This window comes from Trichoplusia ni, chromosome 22, assembly GCF_003590095.1.
Source record: "Trichoplusia ni isolate ovarian cell line Hi5 chromosome 22, tn1, whole genome shotgun sequence".
In the NCBI taxonomy this organism is placed as follows: Eukaryota; Metazoa; Arthropoda; class Insecta; order Lepidoptera; family Noctuidae; genus Trichoplusia; species Trichoplusia ni.
Window position 1 is genome coordinate 4,377,978 of NC_039499.1, and position 15,417 is coordinate 4,393,394.

The window sequence follows — 15,417 nt, forward strand, 5'->3', positions numbered from 1 at the left end:
ATGAAGCTGCAGATTCCGACATGAATCGTTTGATATCGCATCCAAAAAAATCCTAGAAAGTGCTATTAATTTGACTTAAGATAACGCGAACGCATAATATAAGCCTTCATTGCTTTTATCAGCCAGCCCTTTGTATTGGCCCGGCCGACCGGCAGAAGTGCCGGCCGGCTGTCTGGGACGTTTTAGGCCAAAATTAACCCTGCCGAAGGGTTTTTTTTAAGTAAGAGACGCTCCAAATGTTTTTTCTTAGTATTTTTTCACAAGTTAATCAGAACTTTCTGTTGATCAATGTTTCGAAGGTTTTACACCTTTATGTGAAATAGATGATAACACTTTATTTTTATACACGAAATTCATGCTTAAGAAGTAGCGAGCAGAGAAGTTTTTACATAACTTAATAATAGCCGTTAGTCGTTCTAAAATTTACAAAAGTTTGGGACCTCTGATATAAAATCTTCGGCCCGCCCAACGACAGTATAGAATTGTCTTTTTTCAAAACTTCAAATATCAGCAGGCCATTTGAGTTGCAAATCAATATTAATAAAACAAATCATTACACATTATCTCATTACTTTCTGACGTTATTTCGTAAAGTTATTGCAGTTTAAAATCAAACCGCCCATGGGCGGTCTCGGCGTGAAAGTTAAAAAATTTTGCCCGCCGATGGGCGGGCTCGGCACTGAATGGGTTAAGGCGAACACCGAAACTTAGACGTTAACACTCTGTTCGCCCAAATTAACTATGTATACTATGATGATCCTCTGGGATAATACAAGATCCGGTATTGTTGAAGATTGGAGCTGAATTTCGTTCCGAAGCTGATTTGTGAATCTAAAATTTAAAGGCTTAAAAAAAATCAGTCGTTTAAGGAGAAGTTCAGTGCTGACTCGTTGTTCGCAACCGATTGTAGTAGAAGTGAGAAAATATAGATAATGTATCGGTTGACTTCGATTCGAAAAGTAGTCTATAATTATTACTATCTGCCTTACAGTCCTACTGCACGTATCTTGTCTTACTGTTTTGAAGAGATACGGCGTTTCCCATATGAGTTTCATTTCCCACCACCGTATAAACCACCGATTCATTGTTACAATCTCACTAACGAAAGTTCCAAATCCATTTATCTGATTTCCTCATTTTGGACAGTCATCACGAAACTTTCGAACTACACACCCCCAGGCTCGATTAGATGCACACCTATCACAATTCTAAACGAAAATCCATACGAGGATAAAAACATAAATCTGTCAAACTCAGAAATGCCGAGTCATGTTAATAAATTTGGGTGCAAGTGTCGCCCCCGTTGACGCGTTTAAGCAATAGAAATATTGAGGGGCAAATTTGCGATAAGTGTTGCTCCCTTGTCCCTAGCCGGGGGATATTGAATGCTTACATCAGCACTGATTTGTAATACTGTGGTTACGGGTAAATGTATTGCGATTTATACATCTACACGTTCCTTCACTTCACCTTCGTGTTGATCAGTTAAACATTTATGAATTTGTACATAATTAAAATTTATTCTTTTCAGTTTCGTTATTTTTGTTTTTTTTTTATTGCGTCATTTGCTTGTGGTTGTTTATGTTGAAACTTGTTTTGTTATTCTATACCTCGGTATCGTGGAGATTTGACGTCAATTGTCAATTTCTAACACACCCAAAAATCAGTTTGATAAACTAAGGTATATGATAATGCTCCAAATTCAGTTAATCCTTGTCTTGGCAGCTACTGATCTTATTACGTGGGTTGGGAGTTTCCCTTTTTATAGATGTTAAATGCCTTAAACGAGATAAAAAGAATAATAAAACAAAACACTTTTCATAAGAACTTTTGAAACTTTTCTTTTATACCTCAGTAAAATTTTCCTTTAGAAAATTGTTTTTCTAGTTGTGACATATGATAAATGCCAGCATCAGTCTTAGCTGCATATCCTCGCATGATAATTTGGCTCGTCGTCTGCATGCACACTGAGAAATATATCAAGAGTAGTCTGAGAGCTATCGTAAATTTTTTGAGAACATATTTCAGAATAAATCTCGTTTTAGTGCATTTTTGAAATTATTCAGTTGAAGCAATTTAACAGTTATTATAAATGTCTCGAATGAGACTCGAATGGACTATGCTTAGAAAAAATATCCTATATCCATAGGAAAATAATATATTTTTACTAAAAATTAAGTGTACAAAAACTCGCATAGTTTTTCTTGAAATATCCTTTTAAGGAAAGTACCAGACCAGTAAAAGTGAGTTTGTGCTACCATGTAATGAGTCTCATAACCAGACACAAACAGCCAAATAGACCGCCTGCACATTGATATATTATAATAAAATTGATAGTTTAGCAAGTATTATATAGAAAAACTAACTACATGTTCAAAAGATGCCATAGGTAACAAATCTCCAGCGTGGATACATTTTGGTGATTATTGTCCAATATTTTTAAGTATTTCTCGAATTTACACAACACCTTTTAATACCTAAAAACCTCTTTTTAATTCAACTCGCGCAACCTATACGTCGTGATGTTATCGACATAGGCTGCTTTCGTCTGATAGGGTAGCGGGTTTGAGCCCGCGTCGGCCTGATAACAGCGTGATGAAGGAGACCGTGCCCCCGCATATGTTACCCACATTACCGATAACAGACCTATATGTTAATACGCCAAGCTAATTTAAACCTTATGTGATTGAGATAAAGGTTATGTGTTTCGTTCGTTGACTAAGTCGAGCTCACATTATTTTTTAGATGTTTTTAGGATGGTATTATGCAAACGTGCTGAAAATTAACGTGTTGGGATTATTTTATTAGTTTGGATTTTGATTAGGATTTTAATGCTTGTAGAAAATATCTTGTTCTTTTTTCGGGTGACGGCATAATTTAAATCAATTTGTATAATCAAATTTCTGTTATATTACATGTTGAAGATGCTCGACTTCAACAACATCAATGGTCTGCAGTTGACGCAGCCTGCCACACAAGGCGGCTATGGTGGCAGACGTAATTAAGGATAATAAATAATTAATTAATTAATTAAAATTAAATAAATGAAATCATAGTTATCTTTTCTGATTGTGCCGTAGTCAAGCAGCCATAGAGAGATGTTGAAATAAAACAAAATGTAAATAGTACCTTCCAGCCGAAGATAGATTTCGATTGATGGCATGCAACTAGGGAGGCCTAAGTCCAGCAGTGCACGAATATGGGCTGATGATAATGTTGACGATGAACATGGGAACAGGACTACTCCCAAAAAACGTTTGAGCAATGATCACCACGCTAGCTTCAGTGCGGGTTAGCAATATCAGATTCTAATATATATTTGGAATCAACAATCAACTTTTCTCATGATGAAACACAAAAAGTTTATAATAGCTATTACATGACCTTCAAATTTAGGTATGCTATTATGCCTCAGCCAAACTCCATTGAACTTTAAAAAAAAAACTTTTCATATACATCTTCTAAATCATTTCCACATCAAAAACTTAGTTGACTAAATAACTAATTATAATAGCATCCTGCATTGGGGTCCTTAATAGTCAATAAAGTGATAATTACTTGGGGTCCGTCAATGATCAATCATCATTATTGAGAATAAGCAAAGGGAGTGTTTTTTATGCTTTTTAGAGTCATCTTGCTTTGTTTATGATTCAATCTGTTTGATATTTATAAGGAATTTGGCTTAGAGTAAAATTTTTAGCGGAAAAGAGATGCTACAACCTCTCAAAATAATGTTGCTTGTATGGAAAAAGACTCCGTTTTTTTGGGACGTATGCTGGCAAACTTGAACTTAGTTCAGCGATTTGAGCCGTATTGACACAGTATAGTGGTATTGGTACTGTTGCAGTTCTGTGCGTCTCTTTTTAAATAGTTTTAAAGAACCGGATATCAATATAACTGACATCGTACATTGGCGTTTATTAATTGGTCAGCAAAATCCGCAGTACTCGACGTGTCGTAGGCTCAATTCCGAATAATCTAAATCATTTCTCAATCCCATTTTTCTTTTCGTTATTGAAAGGGTAGTTCTTAAGGGCCTGTCCATAAAATACAAGAACAGCAGTACAATGTATATTAAATGACTATTTGATTACGTTTTCGTGTGCCGTGTCGAGGAATCACGTGAATAATTATAGGTGGCGTTGCATTGCGCGCTTTTAGTATGGGCTGATGACGTGTGACTTAATAAATCACGTAATGGTTTCAATTCATAATTTTGAGAGATTATTGGAGTATAGTTTGAGAACGGCGATTTAATTTAAAGTTTGATTGATGGATTGAAGTAATTGGTAATTGATGACGGTTATTTTTTTTATTTTATTAATTTAGTTTATATTTTGTTGACAGAGAATATATAAAAGAAAAAATGTACAAGGGTGAATGATGATGACAGATTGTTGCCATCCTACAATTGGGCAACAGTCCTGTGGTCCTTCCTGTCTCCATTTTTATTATTTCTTTGTCTCTAAACTGTCAGTACGGGTATCAAAATTAATATTTAAACATATATTTACAACTAACCAAATCATAATACAAATATTCGCAACACATTCCTCTCTGAAACAATGAGTAAATCATAGGCAAGTTAACCGTTCACTGCGTGCCGATCTTATTAAACCCTTTGTTGCTCGGAGGGTCGCTAAGACCCATCTGCCGAAGAGACCGGCTGATATATAGTGGAATTAATACCCACTTACGTGAAATCTTCTCACAAGTCTATTGTTGCGGATGTATGTTTATGGGGAGGTGACGCCGCGGACACGGGAGGGTTACGTTCCGTTAATTGTTGGTAAATGTTTAATATTACTATTCAAACTGAAATTAGGTAAGTTTGAATATCAAGAGATTGTTTTATTACAAGATGAAGCTGTTCCTAGGTATTTGTCTCAAGGTGTAAAATTGCATTTTGATAACAATATGCAATCTAACAATTTAGTGTGTGTATGTTGACCACAGCTGCATGGTTTTTGTGAGTTAAACTCTTCTACGACTTGATTTCATTCTGAATATCCCTATAAGTAATAATATTAGTAATAATTAGAGGAGCTCGTGGCTAAGCTATAACCGCATAAGTGATACGATCACAGGTTAAGCTATGCTTGACGCGGTTGGTCTGTAGATCTTTGTCATAACGAGTTCCTCCGTGTTTCGGAAGGCACGTTAAATTGTGGGTCCCGGCTGTTATTCCTACATCTTTGACAGTCGTTACGGGTAGTCAGAAGCTTGAAAAAGTCTGACAGCCAGTCTAACCAAGGGGTATCGTGTTGCCCAGGTAACTGGGTTAAGGAGGTCAGATAGGCAGTCGCTCCTTGTAAAACACTGGTACTTGGCTGAAACCGGTTGAACTAGTAGCCGACCCCAACATAGTTGGGAAAAGGCTAGGCCAATGATGAACCAACGATCACATTAAAACATTAATTGAATTATAAAGGATAAAAACTTTTTTTTTAAATTGACTTAATTTCTAAACTTTAAACCTAACTACGAACTAAAAACTTAACTCACTGGACAATTTCACATTTTCGAACCTTTTTTATGTTTAATGATTAGGACAGTGTAATTAAAAAAACTTACAGTTTCAACCAATCCAATACTCGCTACTGAACTTACCTGTAAATAATAAAAATACCTGGTTATTGTATATCTTTAATTGTCAATAAAATAAAAATGGAAATCACAACTGTTTTTTACTTCACACTTATTCACAAGTATTGTAGTGGTAATGCCTCAGCAATCAATTCCTGAATTCTTATAGGAGTTTCAGTAATTCGATAATCAATACTTTTACCGTTGGGTAAGAGAACGATCACATAGCTAACGGTAAAAACTAAAGAGTATTTGATCTGCCAAAAGTATCAAGAAAGTCAAGCTAAATCCCATCCAAAAACTCACTAAATACGTTCCATAAACTATCAAAATGTGTTAAAAACAATACTACGCTATTATTACTCACATATCTCATACACGTTTCATTAATACGTCTAAAGCAGGCTTAAATCCTCAGCCAATAATGTCTGGAGAATTAATACCGTGTTTGTTTCGCAAACCGAGTGCGGCGGGTCGGAAGCACCCCCGTGGTTAGTTAAGGGTTAAGGCTTAGAGATCGATTTTATTTGTCTACATATATACCTATATATGTATCTAGATATAGAAAATTCATAGCTTGATTAGGTATTGCTTAATTTGTTATGTTTAATGTTGCACTGCATCGAAGTTTTACAAAAATAAAACGTCCTATTATAAATGTCTGTATTCTGAGAAAAGAAATACATTTTCTATCCTATCAGAAAGTTGAATGCACTTTGAAAGGTTGTTAGGCATTCCTTTATCAAGCCCACTGTCACCCACAGCTGAACAAAGCCTTTCCTCGGACACATGGAACCAGCCCACAACCAACCAAAAAGAATTAGTGTTCCTGTCTTACTAATATCATAAAAGCAAATTGTATTACGTTGTATTAAAGTTATATTGCTGATCTTTCACGCAAAATTGTCATCACGATTTATGTTCGATCATTTTCGATATACAGTGGGCGGGACCGCAGGCAAAAGCTAGTATCACATATTGGAACACAACATTTCTTATCAGCAGAAATTTTGCACCAAACGCTAATAAAACTACCACACATGATCATTATTCATCAAACCTCATCAAAAGGACGCAAATCAGTTAGGTAACAGATGTTTTTCACATAAATCTTCAAGGAAATGTTAACATAAGTCATATATCAATACAATATCAACTGTAATATCTGTTTATAGAATCTTAAACCGCAAGAAATGTCAGATAAATTGAATGAACAGTACTGACCCACGCTTTTCTATCAAATTTATCTCTTTTTATCTTAAATGATAGCAAATTTCGTCATAGGCTGCTATTAGATCATCACTCTTGAACAGGTGGAGAGAAAGAAATCTATTTTGCCCACTTGTGGGATAGAGGATGGTTGAGCGATTGACGTAGCTTCTATTTTTCTTGTCGGTGATGTACAACCTAGTGTCAAACCTAAAGCCGCCTGCATAATCTCGTTAAACCTTTGACACTACTTGCCTACCTAAAAAGCCTACATTAATGCTCAAAATTAAAAACAACCTATTTACACCAATACTTTAAGGCAGTTATGAATAATAACTCATTATTCATCCCATATTCACACACAGTATGGCAGTGCTCCTAAACGCGCATGGAACTCCTGGGACCGCAATAACATGCATCGGTATTCTGATGGCTATGTCAATGGTGTCATAAACCCAAGTGTCGAACTCATAAACCCGCGGTGATTTTATTAGAACAATTTTTACGGTTTCACTCACTGCTTTATACTATCCACACAAATCGAATCGCATACCTGGATTTACGATCCCCGTTAAATTTGATACCTCGGTCTTTTGCCACCGTTTTACTGTCATTCATAAATGAGGAAATTTAATTAAGAGGTCTCTTGAGTTACCTGGCAATATGTGCATTTTAGTACCGAAATTTGGAGGTTATGGGTACTGTATGTTGCTTTGAGTTAATATGTGGAGCCAGCAGGGTTAACTATAAAGCTATTTGTATGGACTACACAGCTTAATGTTGGATGCAGGTGGCAATGAACCGGTGGAGAACTTATGGAGAGGCCTATGTCCCGCAGTGGACTGCTGTAGGCTGAGATGATGATGATGATGTCACAGCTTAAAGTAATTTTAACAATAATATACAGTTCATCAAAGACTTTTCCCAATAGGTTAACTATTTCTTTAGCTCTTAAAGTGTAACTGTGCAGCTGTGCTTAACTAATTTCATATTTCCAATTTGACGTATAACAAACTTCCCTGTAGGCTTGTGATATCAGTTAATCTTAAATTATCTCTTAACCTTAGAGACATAAGATATTGATAAGATCAAGATAACAGGAATCTCAGCAATGGAAAATTAAAAGTGTATGATACGGATTTGAGCATGTTTAAGACTATGTCAGATACAATCATGCTACTGCTCATATTCTTATTGACGCAAATGATAAGATTTATTGCCCAAATAAATACCTAAAATATCGAAACCAAGCTCAGTTTTCAAACACAAGTTGTCGCGAAACGTTCACAATCATGACAGTTGAAAACCAACATGATCTTAAAAACAATTTATACAGAAGAAAAGCTAAAAAGTGTCTCCAAAAAACATGCAGTGTTAAGTTTCTGAAGAAAAGATTACCGATCGTTAATTGGCTACCGAAATACAAACTAGAATTTTTCATTCAAGATGTGATTGCGGGGATAACGGTGGCGTTGACTGCGATCCCTCAAGGCATTGCGTACGCCGTCATCGCGGGACTGCCACCAGAATATGGACTATACGCGTCTCTCACGGCTGGATTGGTTTACGTGTTCTTCGGAAGTTGCCATAACGTTACCGTGGGACCCACAGCAATTCTCTCCGCCATGACAGCAAGATACGTATCCAACTACTCAGCTGACTTCGCGATCCTAGTCGCTTTCCTCTCCGGCGTTTTCATATTTATATTGGGCGTCCTCAATCTCGGCTTCCTCGTTGAATTTATATCAATACCAGTTATAAGTGGATTCACAACGGCAGCTGCTCTACAAATAGCGGCTTCGCAATTGAAATCTTACTTTGGACTGGAAGGTGTATCAGGAAATTATTTCTTGGAATCGATGGAGAACTTCGTCAATAACATAACTACAGTGAAAATCTGGGAAGTGGTGCTCAGTACCGTTACTGTTATTGTCTTGTTATTATTGAAGAAGATGGGACAAGGCTGTACACGTACTGATGGGTTCGGAAAACAACTGAGGTGGTTTGTATCTCTATCAAGAAATGCTGTTGTAGTTATTATGGGAATCGTTATTGCCTATGTCCTTAAGATTAGTCTAGACTCAGAACCTGTAGCAATTATTGGTGATATTGGCAACGGATTACCTAAGTTCAGCTGGCCACCGTTTAACACAGTGGTAGGCAATGAAACATATACTTTTTACGATATTATTAACGTATTAGGACCAGAGTCTGTTGTCGTACCCTTTGTAGCAATTATAGAAAGTGTGGCAATTGCCAAAGCATTCGCAGTAGGAGGTAGAATCGACGCCACACAAGAAATGATAGCCATCGGCATTTGTAATATTATTGGGTCTTTTGGTCAAAGTATGCCAATTACTGGATCCTTCACGAGAACAGCACTGAATCATATTTCAGGTGTAAAGACTCCAGCAGGTGGTCTCACTAATGTATTACTCTTAGTTATCGCTCTAACTTATTTAACGTCAATATTTTATTTCATTCCAAAAGCATCATTAGCCGGCCTTATAGTCACAGCTATGTTCTCAATGATAGATTACGAAATATTTACAAGATTATGGAAGAATAGTAAAAAAGAGTTTATGTTGATGTTATTAACTATGTGTGTTTGTTTGTCAGCAGGTTTAGAGTATGGTATTTTGACAGGTGTCATAGTCGAAGCCATGTTGTTATTGTATAAAATTGCAAGACCTACTGTTAATGTGAAAAACTTGAAGTGCGATAAAGGAGATCTGACTGTTGTTATTTTGTGTGAGAATGTGGCGTATTGTGCTGTTGAGCATGTACGTCATAGGGTTATGAAGGCTACTGACAATCAAGTGCCAGTAGTTCTAGATGGTGCTAATTTAAAATCTCTTGATTTCACCTCTGCCTTTAACTTAATGTCTATTGTAAAAGATTTGGACACGACCCACCAAATAATGCTTTTAAATGTTAATGAAGATTTAAAGAAATTGTGTTTAGAGGTTGATGCAAAGTACGAATCTAAGTTTTTGTATGCTGCAAGCTACCAAGAGTTGACGGGTGTTTTTCCAAAAGATGTTTAAAAATTAATGTATTTTAAATGACTGTGTAAATAATTTTATATTCTTTAATTTTAGTATGTAAAATATGTATGTGTTTTGTGGTATAACTCACAGTAACTATTTACTTATAATTGTTAGTTTACTTTATTTTGTATTCAAAATGCGTTTGATGTATATTTCCTATGTCCTTAATGAAGTTAAGTTACTTAATAAGTGGAATCTGTTCAAAATAAATAAGTATATTTTAAGTAAAATACGTTTAATTCCTTTGTTATATTCCTTTTCTGTACTTCTGTCATCAAAAACAGGAAAATTATATAGAATTGTAATAAACGCAAAACGGTGCATTAAAGTAGGTATGTAATACATATTATTGATAACTTTAATTTGCAGTAGCCTATAGGTGACATTATCTAAGTTGCAAATACCAGTACTGACAGCCAACATTTTTTTTCCGTTATGCAACGGTTGATATGCAACCAACGTTGATATCTATTACATGACATTGCAAAATCGCTATTGCATTGATCTCGTGACTACGCTCCCAAATGACAATCAAACAAGATTAAGTATAGGCAATGATGCTGAATAAACACAAATAATTCCTCATAACATAGCAAGACTAGCCAAGTAGTTCGTGTATGAAGGATTGCAACGCATTGCCATACATCGACATAAAAACGCGGATGACGTAGCACGGCGGTTCAGGTTTAGTCAGTAAAAGTCTGACACTACCCATTTCCTCCCCCGAGGGAGTGGGTGTCCATGAGGATTCCCCCGCCTAAACAAAAAAAAAAGGCTAGCCAAGTAGTTGAGATGCCACGCTAAACCCACTGTGCCCGTCGTGTCGCGGGATTCATCCCCGCGTAGCAAGCATTTGTGCGATCTTTGTGCATGTAACTTGAACGTTTGCAAAACCCCGGCGATACAAGGAGAGTCGTTCTTATGACAAAAAAGCACAGGGTACGAAAACTTATTTGAACCCTAATTAATATACGGAGTTGATTGAGAAAAAAAAAAAACATTTTGAAAAGCAGCGATGGATTTGAAATTTCAATTTATTTTTAATTATTATACTGGAAGTCCAATCGAGAAGTCATAACAATTAAGTTTATGATAACTAGATAAGAAACCAAATAACATGATTAAACTAAAGTTATAAAATTGGGTAAAATTCCAGTAGTTTTTAATTAAATTCATCATGTAATTTCACTATATTAAAATTTTACGGACATTTATGTTTGTATATTGAGTTTTACTTTTAGTTTTTTTTTTTATATTCCCTAGCACTTACAGCCTTTTAACAGTACACCAGCATTATGAATTTAATAATTAAAAAAAACTTATAAATTTAAGTGACATATTAAATGTTTATAAAATATCTAAAAATGGGAAAACGTCCAACAAAGCTCCTTTAACAATTAAATAGGCCAAATATCAAAATCGATCAAGACATTAGATCAAACCACAGATCTCATAAAATCTGTCAAAAATAAACAAAGAGTGAATTGTTGGGAATTCAAATGTCCTTCCTCCTTAGAACTTAATCCGAGCTAGCCTATTTTGTGGAAAACACAAAGGAGAAGTCACGGGCAAAAGTAAGACTAATAATGAAAAATATTAAAATTAAATTTTATGACAATACGTTACGCTTATTTTGAAACTTTGCCGTATATAAACGCTGGGTCGATGGTGGAGAAGGCAATAAAACATCGAGTCATGACAGAATGGTCATCAGTCACAAAAGAAGAAATATTCTTTTTATTTGACCATACTTAATTGGTAAGTATTGCATTTTCTTCAATTGTTATATTGTTTTTATATTTCCTTTTTTTGATGTTTTGGTCTGTGTTTAGAAGATTATTTTTGTAAATACTAGGCTATGTCCCACCTTGGTTGGAGGCAGGATTTTTTACTCGCTTCCATTCAACATGGGATGTTCCATCCCGATCTTTATATATCTGCTTTTATAGTAACATCCTTCATATTGCACAAAAAATGCTATTGTAATAAGAGTTTACTGTTTCCCTTCAGATCTATTTGTTCAAGTCAATATTCCGAAACAGATGAGACTTTAATTTCGCGGACATTGTTAACGCCTACGAAGTTGAAATCTTGAGATATTGTTTCTTGTTCTGATAACTCCATAACTGATAGTGCGTCGCTTGCTATGTTTAGTTCATCAGGCGTTTCAGTCACGTCGCCATCCGTACTTGAATCGTACATCCGGTCTATACTTCATCTACGGGTTAGAAGCCACTTTTTATGGTCTTCTAAGTGAGTGGATTAAAGAGCTACCAAAATCTAGCCAAAACATTTTAACAATGTATAAGCTTCTGAAAAGTGCTGCGTATTGTGTTCTTGCTTCGTCACTAAACCATTTTTACGGTTTTTACTTGACTGCCAAATAGGAGATTGTTTTTAAGTATTAGAACCCTTTTGCCAAGACAGAAGTGTATTTATTTTTATGTAGATAAGGAAGCGGTTAAATATACGTCACTTTATTGCTCATTTTTTCCAAGTATCCAAATATAACTCAAAGCGTTTACGATGTATTGATTGATACGCAATCTATTTTTGTTGATTTACCTTATATTAAAATTATATTTTACCTTTTTAACGTTCGAGGATTATTTACTTCGATGAAAATTGAACACATCACAATCAGCTTCTTCCGAACCAGCTTTGAAGATAACTTGTGGATGAGTACAATAAATTCATAAGGCTTGGTGACGTCGACAATGATAGTATGATAGTAGCGAGAATACCTATCATTCAAGTTTGACTCATAACATGTAAGTATGTAAAAATGATGTCTTCATATCGATATTTGTACTGATATCAGATAATTCTATGTTTAAGTTTCGTTTATTCAATAGAGTTGGGACTATCTTTGGGATGCCATTAGAGAAATGGATATAATTGTATATGAGGTTTTTGTTCCAAATTTGAGTATTCTAAAAAATGCAGATTAGAGATATTTTTTTTTATATCTCACAAATTGGCGAAAATTAGGTCCCCCTGCCTAGACTCTCTTAGACATATTATCCAAAATTTACAGTCATGTAGGTAGGCCTTGCATACTCATTTTGCAAGTGCTCTCGTCTGTGGCTGGGGATCGCAAATATACTATTGAACGGTGTGCAATAAAAAATCCGCGAGAATGATTTATGTCAAAAATATGATCAAGACAGAATAGACAAAGGTCAAATTTTCTGAAATACTCTTCTAACTATTTTCCCCTTCAAAAACGACTCCCGCATTAAGGAATTTTATTCTCGTGCCGCGGGGGTTTCACAAACATCCAAGACACTTCATTCACTTCATAATTATATTGACACGTTTGTACTAACAAGTATTGCAAATAACAAGAATGACCAATTCGCTGGTACATTTACCTTTGCTGACGTTATCAAACCTCAAAAAATGTTTGTATTCAGGAATAACCCACAGCTTGTCTTTAAAACTGACGTTCGATGTTTCTCAAAGTCAATGACTAATCAATACTACATAGATGATAAGTCTGAGTACCAAACACATGACACATGTTTACAAACGTAACGATTCATAACAAACTTCAACAGACCTAAGTTCCTAACGGGTGAAAACTTGCCTCTCTGTGTTAAATCCATTTCGATTCCAGCGTTCTCAAAACTAGACATGAGAAAGTGATGATTATATTTTACTTATAACTTCATTTCATTTCAACATTCATTTCATATTCATAATTTTGACATATGAAATTTCAATCAAGAGTTTAATTAATTATTATAAATAAATATATATTCTCCATTACCATAGAATCATAAAAAAAATGGATGAACTTTTAATCTTTATCAGTCTATAGTATATTTTTGAGCCCCAGCCATACACAATAGCATCTTCGCAAGATGCGTTCGGTCAATTTCAATATGAAGCTGTATTTTCCGATACGAACAAAGTTTTTCACACCCAAAAAGTTGAAATCAGATGTTCCTCAAGTTAAGCATAAATTAAAAGGTCTTTCACAAATGTTTTAAGACCAAATCTATAAACCACTAGAAAACTGTGATACAAACGCAGATCATACGTTTTCTGATCCCAATATCACTTTTGTTAAGAAATAATAGACTTGAGAATTAGATGAATACATACGTTTTATGTTTACAGTAATACTTCTCGTTAAATTGTTAGAATCTTACCTCATGTTGCTGGCTTCAGACGATACAATGAATTATGAAAATCAACATTACGTCTTTGGATCAAAGGAGCTGTTAATGTTTAAGAGTTAGCTTTCAATGTGGTGGAACACACCAAGGAATGTAGTCGTCGACTACTAGTCCTCAGGGTTGCATTGTGACGTTCTGTTCTTCGTGAAACATTTCAAGTTCTGTCGTCTCTTTACACGTCTAAAGAAGCTTACTAAAAAAATAAACATACGTAGCTGAACCGCTCCCATTACCCTTAACATCCAAAGATCTTAATCCTATCCCAACAAAATCAAAATCCTCTAACATTCGTTCATTCTGGCTCCTCCTCCAACACCATGATGTAAAATAGACTATTATGCCGCTCACGATCTTACCGATCCGCTGCAGTTTATAAACTTTGTTGTATGAGGAGACGCTTATATATTAAAAAAAGCCCTACGCACTCCATGTTTTCGTTTACCAACGTGTTTGAAAGGAGAACTATAAGATATTCGACATCACCTATCTAAGAGACGAGTGGTGCACTGAAATCATTCAATGAGAGAAAGAAAAATACAAAGCAGATATTCTAATGCTGTATTACATCGGTGCACCCCTCGTATCCTGGATGGGTGAAGACGAGTAATTTAGCTGTCTTTTTTAACACCTTTCTATACCAAACATGGCTTACGAAGGACTTTTTCAATATTTAAGCATAATTTCATACAAATTTATAAATTGCATACCATCGGTCAGCTCGTGAGTGGCATTATAGTCTATTTTACATTTGTTCTGTGTCAAAATATAGCACAAGCATCAATATCAACGAATCGCGTAATTAAAAAACTTACTTTAAATGAACTTAAAAATAGCAAATACTTCTGAATTTAAGTATGATCATAACAATGGCGTAAACAAAGTATTGGTAGATGATCTAAATGATGTTGATGACCCGCAATGTTGATTTTCGTAATTTGTTGTTAATCCTTATTGCTTTATGAAATAAGAAAAGATATTAGTCATCGAAATGAAAGTTTTCTTAAAAACCCAGAAGCAACCAAAATTACGTTTTATATGATAACATAATGTATACAGACGTTACTTATCAGAATTACGAGATGTGAAATCCCATGAATAAATACCATATGACTGAGCTATTTTCTTTAGTAGCTATGATTACAATCGATAACACTATTGTGATAAGAGATACGGTTGAGTAATACTCTGGATAATAATATGGTATATAACACACCCATACCCAATGTACTCAAGCCAGTAATCTTTAAGAAACGTTCGACGAACTTAAAAGAAACTTTCGTGAGGAAGATTCGCATATAAATGATACAAACCTAAGCTTATCCCGATAATCACACGATCGTTAAAACTTAAATTCGCAAAAATGTCCGTAGATAGTTAAAGTGTACAGA

General features: G+C 35.1%; 1 pseudogene; it reads left to right on the top strand.

The window, feature by feature from the left end:
* Positions 1 to 2,924: 2,924 nt before the first annotated feature.
* LOC113504669 overlaps positions 2,925 to 15,417 on the top strand; it is a 20,154-nt pseudogene continuing 7,661 nt past the window's right edge.